The sequence below is a fragment of the Pleurodeles waltl genome, chromosome 6 (assembly GCF_031143425.1).
Source record: "Pleurodeles waltl isolate 20211129_DDA chromosome 6, aPleWal1.hap1.20221129, whole genome shotgun sequence".
Classification (NCBI taxonomy): Eukaryota; Metazoa; Chordata; class Amphibia; order Caudata; family Salamandridae; genus Pleurodeles; species Pleurodeles waltl.
The window spans coordinates 608,051,441-608,064,436 of record NC_090445.1 but is presented as its reverse complement, the minus strand read 5'-3'; positions in this window follow the sequence as shown (position 1 = coordinate 608,064,436).

Sequence of the window (12,996 nt, the reverse complement as noted above, 5' to 3'; positions counted from 1 at the left end):
TTGTTACCCACTTATGGTGCAATATACATCTGAACCTGTGTTAAGTAAGTGTTCAGAACGTACAGGATGAAGGATAATTCAGCTTGTAGGGCTGCACGTGCAGCTAGAGATCTGCAGGGCACAGATTTCAGTTCTGGTAGGGGTGTATTTCATCTTTCCAAACTTGAGAATGAACCTATGTTGATGCTGGGTAATGTTACAATTTTTTCATCTCTGCTCGTTTGGATGCACTCTGAATGCATAGTCACTATTACCATCATTATTAAAGGCAGAGGTGTACTGTGCTCAAAATTGAAAATAAATACTCTTTGTCTTAATTGCCAATCACCACGTGACAACCTAAAAATTATACAATAAGCATATTAAAAACATGAATAGTATATTTCCCATACAGGAAACTAGAGACAATTTCCTATTGCACTCTTTATACAATATGAACCCTCAGTTCTTCACTCAAGCTCAGACCTTCCGGGTACAATGTATTAAAGTCCGTTTTCTGTTTTACATTTTTGATTTTCAACTGTGTGGTGAAGTTAAAGGAAGCGAATGTTCGGTGCCCCATACCGTGATTAAGGCTACGGCCGAAACGGTTTGGATGTAAAACGTCTGCAATATTAGACCTGAATTATCTATATATATGTATATATATATACACACACACACACATATATATCTATAATATATATATATATATATATATATATATATATATATATATATATATATTCATATATATATATATAGATATATATGAAAAATCTACTGCTGGTCGCCTGTAGGTAGTTATAGTTAGCACCTAGTTTCCATAGGAAAAGCGTTTTTTGTTTTGAATAAATATGGCGAATTACCAAACCAGACTGGAACAAAGGAGCAGCAGACTCGATCAAGTATTTAACACATCTGGCGCTGGCCTGAATCGATCCAACATTACTAATGTATTCTGTGCCAAGAACACTTTTCAAGCTTTGGAACGAGCTGTCAAAAAAGAGACATCTAAATGGTGGGAGGCTGCTTCACTTAAAAAATACCTTGAACACGATCTGATACCACAAGGCTTAAGAATTCTGATTTTTCCTCCTATTGAGACTACATCTCAAGAAAGGCTTCAACAGTGGGAAGCAAACTTGCAGACAACTTCTAACAATATGATACTACAATTAATTGACATAGCACAAGAAAAATATGAAAAATATCGGAATGAAGTGGACACACTCAACAAACAAATTGACGAGGCCAAATGGGGTGACATCACAATTAAAAACTATGACATCCTTAATAATGTCATTGATCAATATGTAGAGGATATCATTCAAAGAATAAACAGGAAATTCATATGAGACCTTACCGATTACCAACTCAGCAGAGTCTACACTTTTGGAAAGAAATATAGACAATATAAAACCATCAAACTCAACTACAGATTTACCTAATTGCTCTGTAACATCACTCTCATCCGAGATAGAATCACCAGAAGACATCGATAAAAGACAAACAAATAGACCAACAGTAAATTTTTACGAGGAGGTCAGAAGACATCGTCTAGACACAAGATAGCCGTACAAAACCACCAGGTTCCACAACACAAGAACCGATTATACCAGGTATGCAGACAGGAGCCCACAGCAAGGAAGCCAGATACCAAGAACAAATAAAGAATTCATTGTCAACCTTTTGGACAGCACTCTTTCAACACCTCAAATTGATATCCTCACCAAGGGCCTTTCATTTTGCTCCACTCTGGGGTGGGACCTAGTACAAACTATGATAAACTTGTTTACATTTATACGCAAATTAAAACTTAACTCCTACATTTCTACATCTGAATCAAGGAAAGATGCATCTTTTCAACAATAAATGACAAGTGACTTCACAGTCCAGGACTTGGAGACAATACAACCTTTCAAGAAATGAGGAGCAAGAACAATCACTCTCTGAAATAGCCAATGAACTCAATATTGACACATCATTTCATAAACAATCTAACTTACCAATTAAATCCACCTTTACACCTACACTATCTGCAGGAAATTCCATAGATTTGTTCTTTACAGCTATGATGGAGGACCTTGACCAAGAACATCGTAAATATGTCAAAAAAAATAATATCTTCCTTGCAATACTAACTTTAGAGAGAGAAAGGCAATCAGAGAATTACAAAAAGACAATACTATTCTCATAAAAGAAGCAGACAAGGACGGCAATATTGTTATTTTAAACAAAAGTGACTATTCTTCAAGAAGCTTATCGACAAATCAATGATTCAGTTTGTTATAAAAAAACTCCTAAAAAATCCCACTAAGGAGGTACAGACTAAACTCAAGGAATTGTTGGATCACTGGTGCTCAAAAGAAATTCTTACCCCAGAATAGAGGAACTTCTTATTCGTTGAACCCCCAACTACTCCTACTCTATATCTTCTACCCAAAATTCACAGAGGGGGCCACCCTTCCAAGGGGAGACCAATCATTTCAGGCATCAATTCTATCTGCTCCAATTTGGGTATCCTCATACACTCTGAGCTACAAGCTTTCTTGAAGAAATTACCTTTATTTATTAAAGACACCAAAGACATATAACAGAAACTTCAAAATATAGAATGGCAACCAGACTACATACCAAACTCAAGGAATTGTTGGATCACTGGTGCTCGAAAGAAATTCTTACCCCAGAAGAGAGGAACTTCTTATTCGTTGAACACCCAACTACTCCTACTCTATATCTTCTACCCAAAATTCACAGAGGGGGCCACCCTTCCAAGGGGAGACCAATCATTAAAGGCATCAATTCTATCTGCTCCAATTTGGGTATCCTCATACACTCTGAGCTACAACCTTTCTTGAAGAAATGACCTTCATTTATTAAAGACACCAAAGACATATAACAGAAACTTCAAACTATAGAATGGCAACCAGACTACATACTTGCAACCATAGATGTGGTCAGTCTGTATACGTCTATTAAACATCAAGACAGGATTGAGGCTGTTTGGAGATGTCTATCAACATGATCAGTACATCTATTAGAAAGAAATGAAATGATTATCGATATGTTGTCTTTTTGTCTCAAAAATAACTTTTTCCTTTTTAAAGTACAATATTTTCTTCAACTACATTGTACGGCGATGGGAGCTCGCTCTGCTCCACCGAATGCCCTGCATCCTGATGGGTGCAGTAGAATGTCACTGAAGACCTAGAACATTTCTCACAACATATCATCTTCTGGGGTAGCTACATAGACAATATCATCCTTATCTGGCAGGGTAAAGAGTCACTTTTTCAAAGTTTTCTTGATTCTCTTACACCTAATAAAAGGAACATCGAGGTGACATACCAATTTTCTAAAACTACACTTGAATATTTGGATCTTACCCTGTACATTGATGATAACAACACATTACATACCCGCTTTCACCGAAAAAGCACAGCAGCTAACTCCCTTTTGCATGCATCAAGCTGTCAACCACATAGCACTATTCCCAATATACCTATGGGAGAATTTAGATGAGCTAGACTCAATTGTAGCAATTGGGAGGATTATGAGACTGTATCCTCTGAAATCGCTGAGTGACTTTCTACAAGAGGATATGCACCCTCCAGTTTGAAAAAATATTAAGGAACAATTTGCACAAAAATGCTCAATAAAAACAAAACTACCACTCAGATCACTCCCATTCGCTTTATCACAGGCTTTCACAATGGCCATAAATACATTTGAAAACTATTGCACAAACATTGGTATCTACTTAATAAAAATCCCTCCATCGCTCGTCACATTCCTCCTGTTCCACAGATGGGCTTTAAAAGAGCTCCGAACCTTCGCGATAAACTATGCTCTTCCTTTTATCAAGAAATAATACCCATCCAACGCTATATGAGATCCCCAAGTGGCTTCTATACCTGTACAAACTGTTCCATCTGTAAATTTGGACTGACGAATTCTAAAAGCATCTTAATCACTGATCAACAGTTTTAGATACATGATTTTATTAACTGAGAGAGTACTACTATAGTGTACCTCATCATTTGCCCTTGCAATATGGCTTATGTAGGCAGCGCTACTAGAGCCCTCAAAAAACGTATTCAGGACTTTTGTCACAACATACAAAAGGATGATTTTAAATTCCATCTAGTTGAACACTTTGTGAAATGTCATCCACATATACGATTTTTTACCTTCTGTGGGTTAATCAAACTTAAACAACATTCACAGGGAGGCAATCTTGAACTCAAACTACGACAAAATGAAAGTAAACTCATAATTCGCTTTGATATGGTCCGACAAGGCCTTAATAAGGATCCAGAATGGCATTATTGACTTCACTGATGATTATTAACAGTATATATCAGTGATGTAAATCATATTTCAACGGACTCTTAGCCATTTTTTCTGAGTAACTTAATAGTTCTTTAACATTAACACAGCTCATGTATAGGATGTTACACATGTCCTTGTATACACAATTACAAATAACGGCCCACACTATCCAATAGTGTGACATAATTAAAAGGAGTTTGTTAGGGCAATACCCTATACTCCATGAACATCTCCTTTAGTTACTAAAATATGTAAGATCAGCCAAATGTCTTGAGCCACTAGACCATGATTAACTACTCTTGTTCCTTTTAGCTTTAACTACCTATAACTTTTAGGTCATATGGATCTCTTAAACCATATCCAAACTACTTGATATGATTATAGACTTATTTTGGCTATCTCATCTCTGTATTTCATAAATATGACGTAGGACGTGTCCCTCTAGATTTAATTATGAATTAATCATGCACGATGACATCTTATGAATAATGATCTATAAAGTTGAACTATTAGCCAAGGCGGATATATTATACAATAGTACAGTAATTAATGTATTGTCTCGGTACATCATAAGTCCATGTATTCCATTTCTGGGGTTCTCTCTATAGACAAACATGATCCTAAGATGGCCAACTCATTTCTCGTACTTCTTTTTCGATTCCATCTGGGTCATGTAAATAGTGGTAGGACTTGATCTTCCACCGTCAAATAAAAATAGGAGAAGGACTTTTTGAATCTTTGTATCCAACATGACTCTTTCAACAGTGAAGCACGATCGACCTAAGATGACCGACGTATCTCTCATTCATCTCTTTCGATTGCATCCGAGCCATGAAAATAGTGGTAGGACTTGCTTTCTCACTACTCTATAAAAATAGGAGAAGGACTTCTTGTAACTTCTTACTCAAATGGGGCCTGACTAGAACGCCGTATGAGAACTCACACAATTTATCCCGAGACTCTGTTTGCCTATAGCATTGATGAGTGTATCCCTCTGTGTATTCAACAATGTATCTATAATTAATATCCATATGGCCTAATAGATTATTATTATTTTTCCTTCATCTGATTGCGATATGCTCGCTCAGTTAATATGTACTTCCATCACAATACCTCATACACCTTACCAAGTCGATGCTTTGTATACTTCTTTCCCTAACACCGAATACATCTTGTATTAGTCCCAATCTACCTATGTAATGTTGCTTTACGAATGCTAAAACACGTGTGTTTTAACATCACCATCTGAATGGACTCGATATAATAAGCCTCATCTAGAGGCTTTTTGATTCATGATCTGATTCATCTGTAATATTACATTAATTTAGTTTATCCTTTAAATATAACAGTGAGATTTCTATGACTTCTTGATTAAGCCCTCCCTGTTTTATTGACTAACTCATAATCTAACATTAACTTTGCTCACAGCGAGAATACAATAGTGAGCTTCCCACGTGAATCTCAGAATTGACTTGAACCAATCTAGCCTTTCTTTGTTTTGTTAACTCCCTTGACACAGTAGTTAGACAGATCGCAACACTCTATAAGACTACATAAGTGTCTGAATAGGGCAAATTAAATAACTCCTGTAATATTTGATTGTTTTGTTTCAAAAATCATCTTTTCTATTATAAGAGTGTATCATACTTGTTTGTAATTCATTATGAGGGAAATATGTACTTATGATTCAATGTTTTTATTTAGATCTATCACAATTATTTAAGAATGGACGTTTTATTATGAACAAAGTTTAGGTATGATACTTATTTATTTTTATTTCTATTGTTCACTATATATATTTCTTTGAGCAATTTTTATTAATACACAAATCACTAATGGGATAAAAATCACTCCTCTTCCTTTGCTAGCACCAGTCTCACGTCGTATAAAATTATCATAATCCTATAAATATGTATCCTTCTTTCTTTTATGGACACCCATTTACATGTTACTTTGTTGTATAGGTTGAGGAATACGGGACTATTGCTGATCTTTCTTGCTATTTTCTTCTTCTCTTTTATCACTGAAGTAATGGGGTACTCAATGTTGGCTTTCTAACTTTGCACTTTTCTTTAATTTTTTATCTTTACTACTTTACTGTTTTACTTTTTGACTTAAGTACCTACCATTTGCAGCCTTGAAAAAGCCCCAGGTGAATTTACCACAAGGGGGCGAAACATGTGTCGGCTGTTTTCTCCTATATCTTCAAGATCTCTACACAGATTAGGATTTTTACAGATTCTTAAATCAAACTACCATCAATAAATGCATTCAAATTGAATGAAAGAACTCGATGCATCATTATTGATTTCAAACTGAGGCCCTTCTACAACACTGATACCTTATATGAGTGGGTTATCTACTTCTTGGAGTTCTCGTCTTCATGAAAGTTTCAAAACGAATATGATAGCCCACTCAGCTGCTGTCTTGAAAGTTTCCGGGTGATCCGTCAGGCGGGGGCTGAGAAAAAGGGGCGGTCCCAAAACATACTTTCCCCATGCATTTTCACATAGGGATTTTGAACATGACTACAGCCCGAATCGCTGGACAGAATTATACCAAATGTGGCAGAAAGCTAGCTCTTGGTCCAGAAAGTGAATTCTTTTTGATTTGGTGTAAATCCATTTAGTAGTAGAAATTAAAGGAAAAAGAAACATACATATCTAGGGACGCAGATTGTCCGTGGACCCAACAGTCCCCATGCTGATTTCTGATTGGCTGCCAACACTTCAACCAGTTTGGGACTCGGCTTCAGCCAAACCCCAAAATAAAACGTAAAAATACCCCACATATTACACCACTAATGACATCTTTGATAACGCCATTGATAATATCAATGAAACATTTGCATTAAAATTATTGAGGAGAAACTGTGCATGGCGGGGGTGTGAGTTATAATTACCTTAGGATACGATTTATAGTTCCTTGAGATAACCATAACTATAACTGCTGAATGTCTATGGTTTTCTGCGTGAAAATTCAGAACCTAAATACAACGTCTCTGTAACCTTTATATTTTTCACTGAATTTCTATGTTTTCTAAATTCTATTTCCTAACTATAACATTCCTGTAAACTTTTATTTTTTTCATTGGATATTTATATATATTACTTCGGAACCAGAGAGACGCTGAAGACTCCCAGCCCGGTGAGCGTACATGGGCGCACTGCATTTGTTTTCCTACAAAAACCACACACATATGGAAAGTGCCAAAATGAGTCACACCAGCCAGGATACTTCAGTAATTGTGTTTATTTAGGCAGAAGAAATCAGATAACATATTTTAACTTCAACGGGTCTTGGTCACAGGGCCTACAACCTGGTTACCTTCATTTTAAGTGTGAATACATAATGTAAAAATGAGAAAATACACACATTGTATAACATTCATGTTGCTTTCTCTTTCTGAAAAAGATCTTAAATAATATATGAAATGCAAATCAAATGCCTATGGAACAGTTATTTTGAGGTTCATTTCCAAACCAAATTCAGTAAAAATTCAAAGTGTCATCCACTCTCTCAGTTACCGAGTGATATGGGAAGTAGTCACAAACAAACATGATTATGCACATTATTCCAACAGGTTGATAATTCATTACAAGTCTGTAATAGCCTTTTCATAGTTCATGGGTGCCAACACATTTGATGGTGACATGGTGACATTCAGAAAAAAATCACATCGCGATTTTGTGCAAAGTGTGTTTAAAACGTCAAGGCTTGAGTAGTCTGATGTAGCTTATAAATGTCTGCATTTTACATGATCCCAAGTGTAACAGAACAAATTAATCGACTTCACTGTATCAGTAAAAATAACCATCACTTCATATGCTCTTTAGCCATGGTCTATCTATCTGATTCTCATAAGGGATATTAATTTGCATCGGTGCATAAGTAAAGGCATTATTGTTGATTGGTTTCATGGTAACATGTCCACATAAAGCATTAAGATTGGTTTATTCGACCAAAATAGAAAAATTGAAACATCAACCTATTGTTGTGTTCTTTCAAAGCAGCCCTTGAAACTTCTAATAACACCACACTACAGGACTCACTTACCAACTGAATTCATTATACCAAAACAATTCAATTCTTCAGTTTTCTCATCTGTAAAGCAAAAATCAAACTGAAGTGGGCAGATAAAAATATTGCTCTGGCCTGAAGGGAGCAACAATAGAAGCTGCTCCTGGCCGGTAGGGAGCTTGCTGGGGCTTCAGGGGCACTGGGGCTCTCCCCACAGTCCTCAGTGAGAGATGGTGTGTTCCCTGGATGGCAACAGTGTACACACCTTTAAGTTTGAGGGCCCTGGGGGATGAGGTCCCCGGTGTTGAAATCGGCCCTGGAAGGGGGTCTCGTGGACCCCCTCCCCTTAAAATCACACAGGGCCCCAGGGAATGGTGTCCCTGGGCTGAGATGGGCCCGGGGAGGGGGAACATATGTCCCCCCTAAAAAAAATCAGTCCTGGCCCAGGGGGTGGTGTCCCCGTGCCCATTAATGGCTCGGGGAGGAGGCCCACACAGCCACCTTCCCTTTAAAAAAAAGTACATGGCGCTGGGGGATGCAGACCTCAGGGCCTAAAGAGGCTCAGAGAAGGGGGGACGTGAGGCCCCTTTCCCTTTATTTAACTAAGTGGTCCCAGGGTATGGGGTCCTAATGGAGCCAGCGCCAATGTGACAGTGCGGCGGATGCAGCAGCACCCGTTGCACATTCCACTGCCCATAATTCAGGCAGTGGAATGCGCAACCGGGCTGTGCACAGAAGCCACTGCATTGCCCATGCAAAATGCATGGGCAGTGCCTGGCCCCCCAGGACCCCTCCTGATGCCCTATTCCACCAGCCTTTCCATGGTGGTGTAAACCACCATGGAAAGGCTGGTGGTATGTGGACTCGTAATCCCAAGGGCGGCACTGCTGGTGGCAGCCTGGCGGTGTCGGAAGTCCGACCATAGCGTCTCTGCCATGGTCATAATGTGGCGGTCCCACCTCCAGCCTATTGGCAGTGGGACCGCCACTGCGAGTCTGCCGGTCATGCGACCTCTAGACTCATAATGAGAGCCTATATTTGGGGCAAAGTGTGAAAATTGTGATGTGAGAATGCATGCCATTCTAAAAAACAGTGCAAAAAAAACGAAAGCACAGAAAACAGCATGTTCCATTCTGTTGTTACAGTGCTTTTACGGTAAATTTTATTTTAACACAAATGGTGCATTTGAAATACATTTTTACCACAAATGGGGCGTAACTACGCAAAGTGGCATAATTGTGTAATTTCTGAAATTTCTTAAAACAAGGGGAACAGAAAATTCCTGAAATTACATGAATTAGACCGGCACAATTGAAATTTCACCAAGAACTAATTGCAAAATGATTTCAGCCTTTGTCAGCCTCGGTGAGGAACAATTTTGTGAATGCAGAAACCATCTTGTAAAATGACTGACCCCTCTGAAAGCAACACATTCTGCATTATAACCAGCTGCAAAATCGAAGTTAATTTGGTATTTACAAATAACATATTTGTTTGGTCTAAAAAAATATTTTCTTTGAAACTAACACCTGACAGAGGGGAGTGGCATAGACGTGCGGTAAATAGCGGCTTGCCTTTACTGCTCCCTCCGCCATGGTTAGAAATACAATGATAATGCAGTCTGCCGGTCACTGCATGTGACACAAATGTCAGCTCTCTTAATGGGAAAATCAAGGGCACCCAGAGAACCTGTCCTTGAGTGTCTTACTTTGGTGTGGCTGTGCACTGGGAAACAAAATGGCTGACAGAACTAGACGGTATCAGGCAAAGATTTAAAGACATGATCATGCCCTGGTTTACAAGTAAGCTCCCCTCTCTGGTGATCTTCCGCTGTAGGGCATCAATAGTCTGCCTGCTAGCTGCGCATTTAACCTCATCTTGGAGCCTGGAAGTGTCTTGCAACCTCTAGGTGTCTCATTTCGTTCTGCCTGAGCCTACGATGGCAGATCACCACAAGGCATTTCAAAAATCACCAGAGCCACCAATTTTGTGTTCTCCGGAGTGGATGCATGACTCCTAATACCTAGATATGTGCACCAAGAATACTCTTACACAATCCTAATCTGTTGTGTGAATCTCTGTATCTGGACTGTGTCTGTGCATGAGCTGTGTCTGTGTATGAGCCGTGCTTCAGACCTATCATCACTACCTGAGCTTGTGTGGTCACCTTACAGACACCACTGACCTCTATGAACTACATAACTTCAAGTTACTAATATCTAGTTGTTTTCTACATACTGCAAGTGCTTCAATTACAATTCCTTTGACTAGTAATATCCATTTTGAATCAAGTCTGGCTAACTTGAGTGTCATTTTTCTCAACCCATGCATTTATTTCCAACGGTAGCTGATCTATGCTTTTTCTCCTGTTATAGCTGCCAGAAGATTGGGGTTCTGTATTCAATTGTTTAGGGCTTTGGTTCATTGTTGCTAATTCCTAAATCTGCATACAAACAAGTGCAGTTCCTAAACTCTACGCACATTTTCTTCATATCAATTTTCTACACACGTCCCATCAACTGTTGTAGACCTGTGATCTGAGTCCCTATTCAGAGTCAGACTGGCATGTACCTCAAATCAGTTTTCCTCTGGCAAAACAATGACCGAAAAATAAATCAAAACAAGCCACAAGCATTTCAAGGTGGAGTTCCCATTACCTGATTTGCCTATCAAAAGGAAAATGGAAAAAGCTCGCTAAAGAACAGGATGTGGCTAAGTCCACCAAGGCCAATATTGCTCTGATGTAACAGGAACTGTGGGCGATCTGAATTGACATTAACACTATTAACTCCAAAGTGACTGACACAGAAGTACGAATCAGTTATAACATTGCTCTCTCAAGCAAGGACAACCAAGACCTTACAAAGGGATATGGCTAAACTGGAAGACAGAAATAGTAGAGGGAATTTAGATATTTCTGGAGTTCCTGAAGGATCAAAGGATTCATCAGACTCTTGTATGGCCTTCTTAGAGAGATTAATTCCACAAATTACAAGCTTTCCCTGAAACAAAGACTTAGAATAAGAAAGGGCACATTGCGTCCCATTGTTCAAACCCACCAATAAGAACGTCACATGCCAGATTGTCTGCCGTGCTCTGAGATATCAATGCGCATAACTAATCCTAAACCACATGCTTAAAAACATCCATATCCTGTGGAACTGCCATAAAATATTTATCTCACAAGACTAACACAACTCCACAGCGAAAGTCAGAAAGGGTTTCCTTGCCCTTAAACCTAGACTCAAGAGTTTGAATCTTCAGTTCAGCTTCATTGGTCTCGCAAAATTTTAAGTTATTGCCAATAGGAAGCACCACATCTTCAATGAGTACAGAGACCTACAAACCTTCTAGGATTAAAGAGATGTTGTTTTAATGGCTACTCAACAAACGTTTTCAAGTAAGCCAAAGTCTTGAGACTTTTCAGCTGTTGTTCTTTTTTCATGTCTACTACACTTCTACTTAGCTCTTCTTGCTGACACAACAGATATGTTCTTATGTGCCTTGCATGTTTTATGTCTTATTCAGGTGTTAAAAATGCACAACAAGTGCCAATTGTTCACTGTTTTTCATGTATAATACCTGTTTGACAAGTTCTATGATATAGGATGTCAGCTATTTCTTTGCATATGTTTCATCAGACAAGGTTTGAGATATCATTGGCCCTGATACATTTATATGATATTAGGTGCTCAGGTTGCCCCTACATTCCTTAGCCCTATGGTTCATTCTGTCATGATCTCATAGTCGTCTCATGCCCATATGGTGATAGCCTTATACGACATGGTTTACTTTTCTCATCAATAGATTCTTGCAGGAGAAACAAGATAAGTTCCAACATCCAGCCATCATGTTTCCCTTCCCTGAACTGTAATTAAAACATTGTGCATGTTTCTACACTCCAGTTATCTGCCACTGTTGGCCTTAATTATATTACAAATGCTAACTCGTAAGCTATTTTACCTATTGTGCTCTTCTAGGTTGCAGACTCACTGCTTCACAATTTGTTCTGTCTGTTATTGCAACTCTGTGGTTGTCGGGTTATCACTCTGTTGTCATCTACCTTATATTCAATGTTGAGGGTAGGTTGGGTGGGTGGGGGTCAAGGGTTAGGGATTAGGAAGTGGGTTCCTCTCTTTATTTTGGTTGTATTCAGATCTATGTTTATGTAATTTTTTCTTTGACGCTTGGCAAACTGACTGGCTCGACAATTTTCCTTGCTGATGTCTATTTCTTGGCAACAAACCATTACCGTCAACATCCTTATGGGTGATAATATTGACTCAACTATAGCCTAAAAGGCTGCTTTCAATGACATTGAGGTTCCCCTCTAAGATCTTTGCCCATCATGACCGCCCACACTGTAAGTCTGATTCAGTCCCTCTGGTCATACAGCTCATAATCAGATGCATACTTCTACAGCATGACTAATAACCCTCTTGATGCGAATCTAGAACTAATCTCCTTAAATGTATAGGGGCTCAATCATCCAGTTAAGCATAAAACATTTGAAAACTACCTTTATAAACTTAAAGCAGATTAAAATTATTATTATTATTATTATTATTATATATATATTTACAGGAGACCAAGATTACTATTAAAGAGATGTCATCGTTTGGGCAGAATTGGATTAGCAGCACCCTATGTTCCTCAGCCATC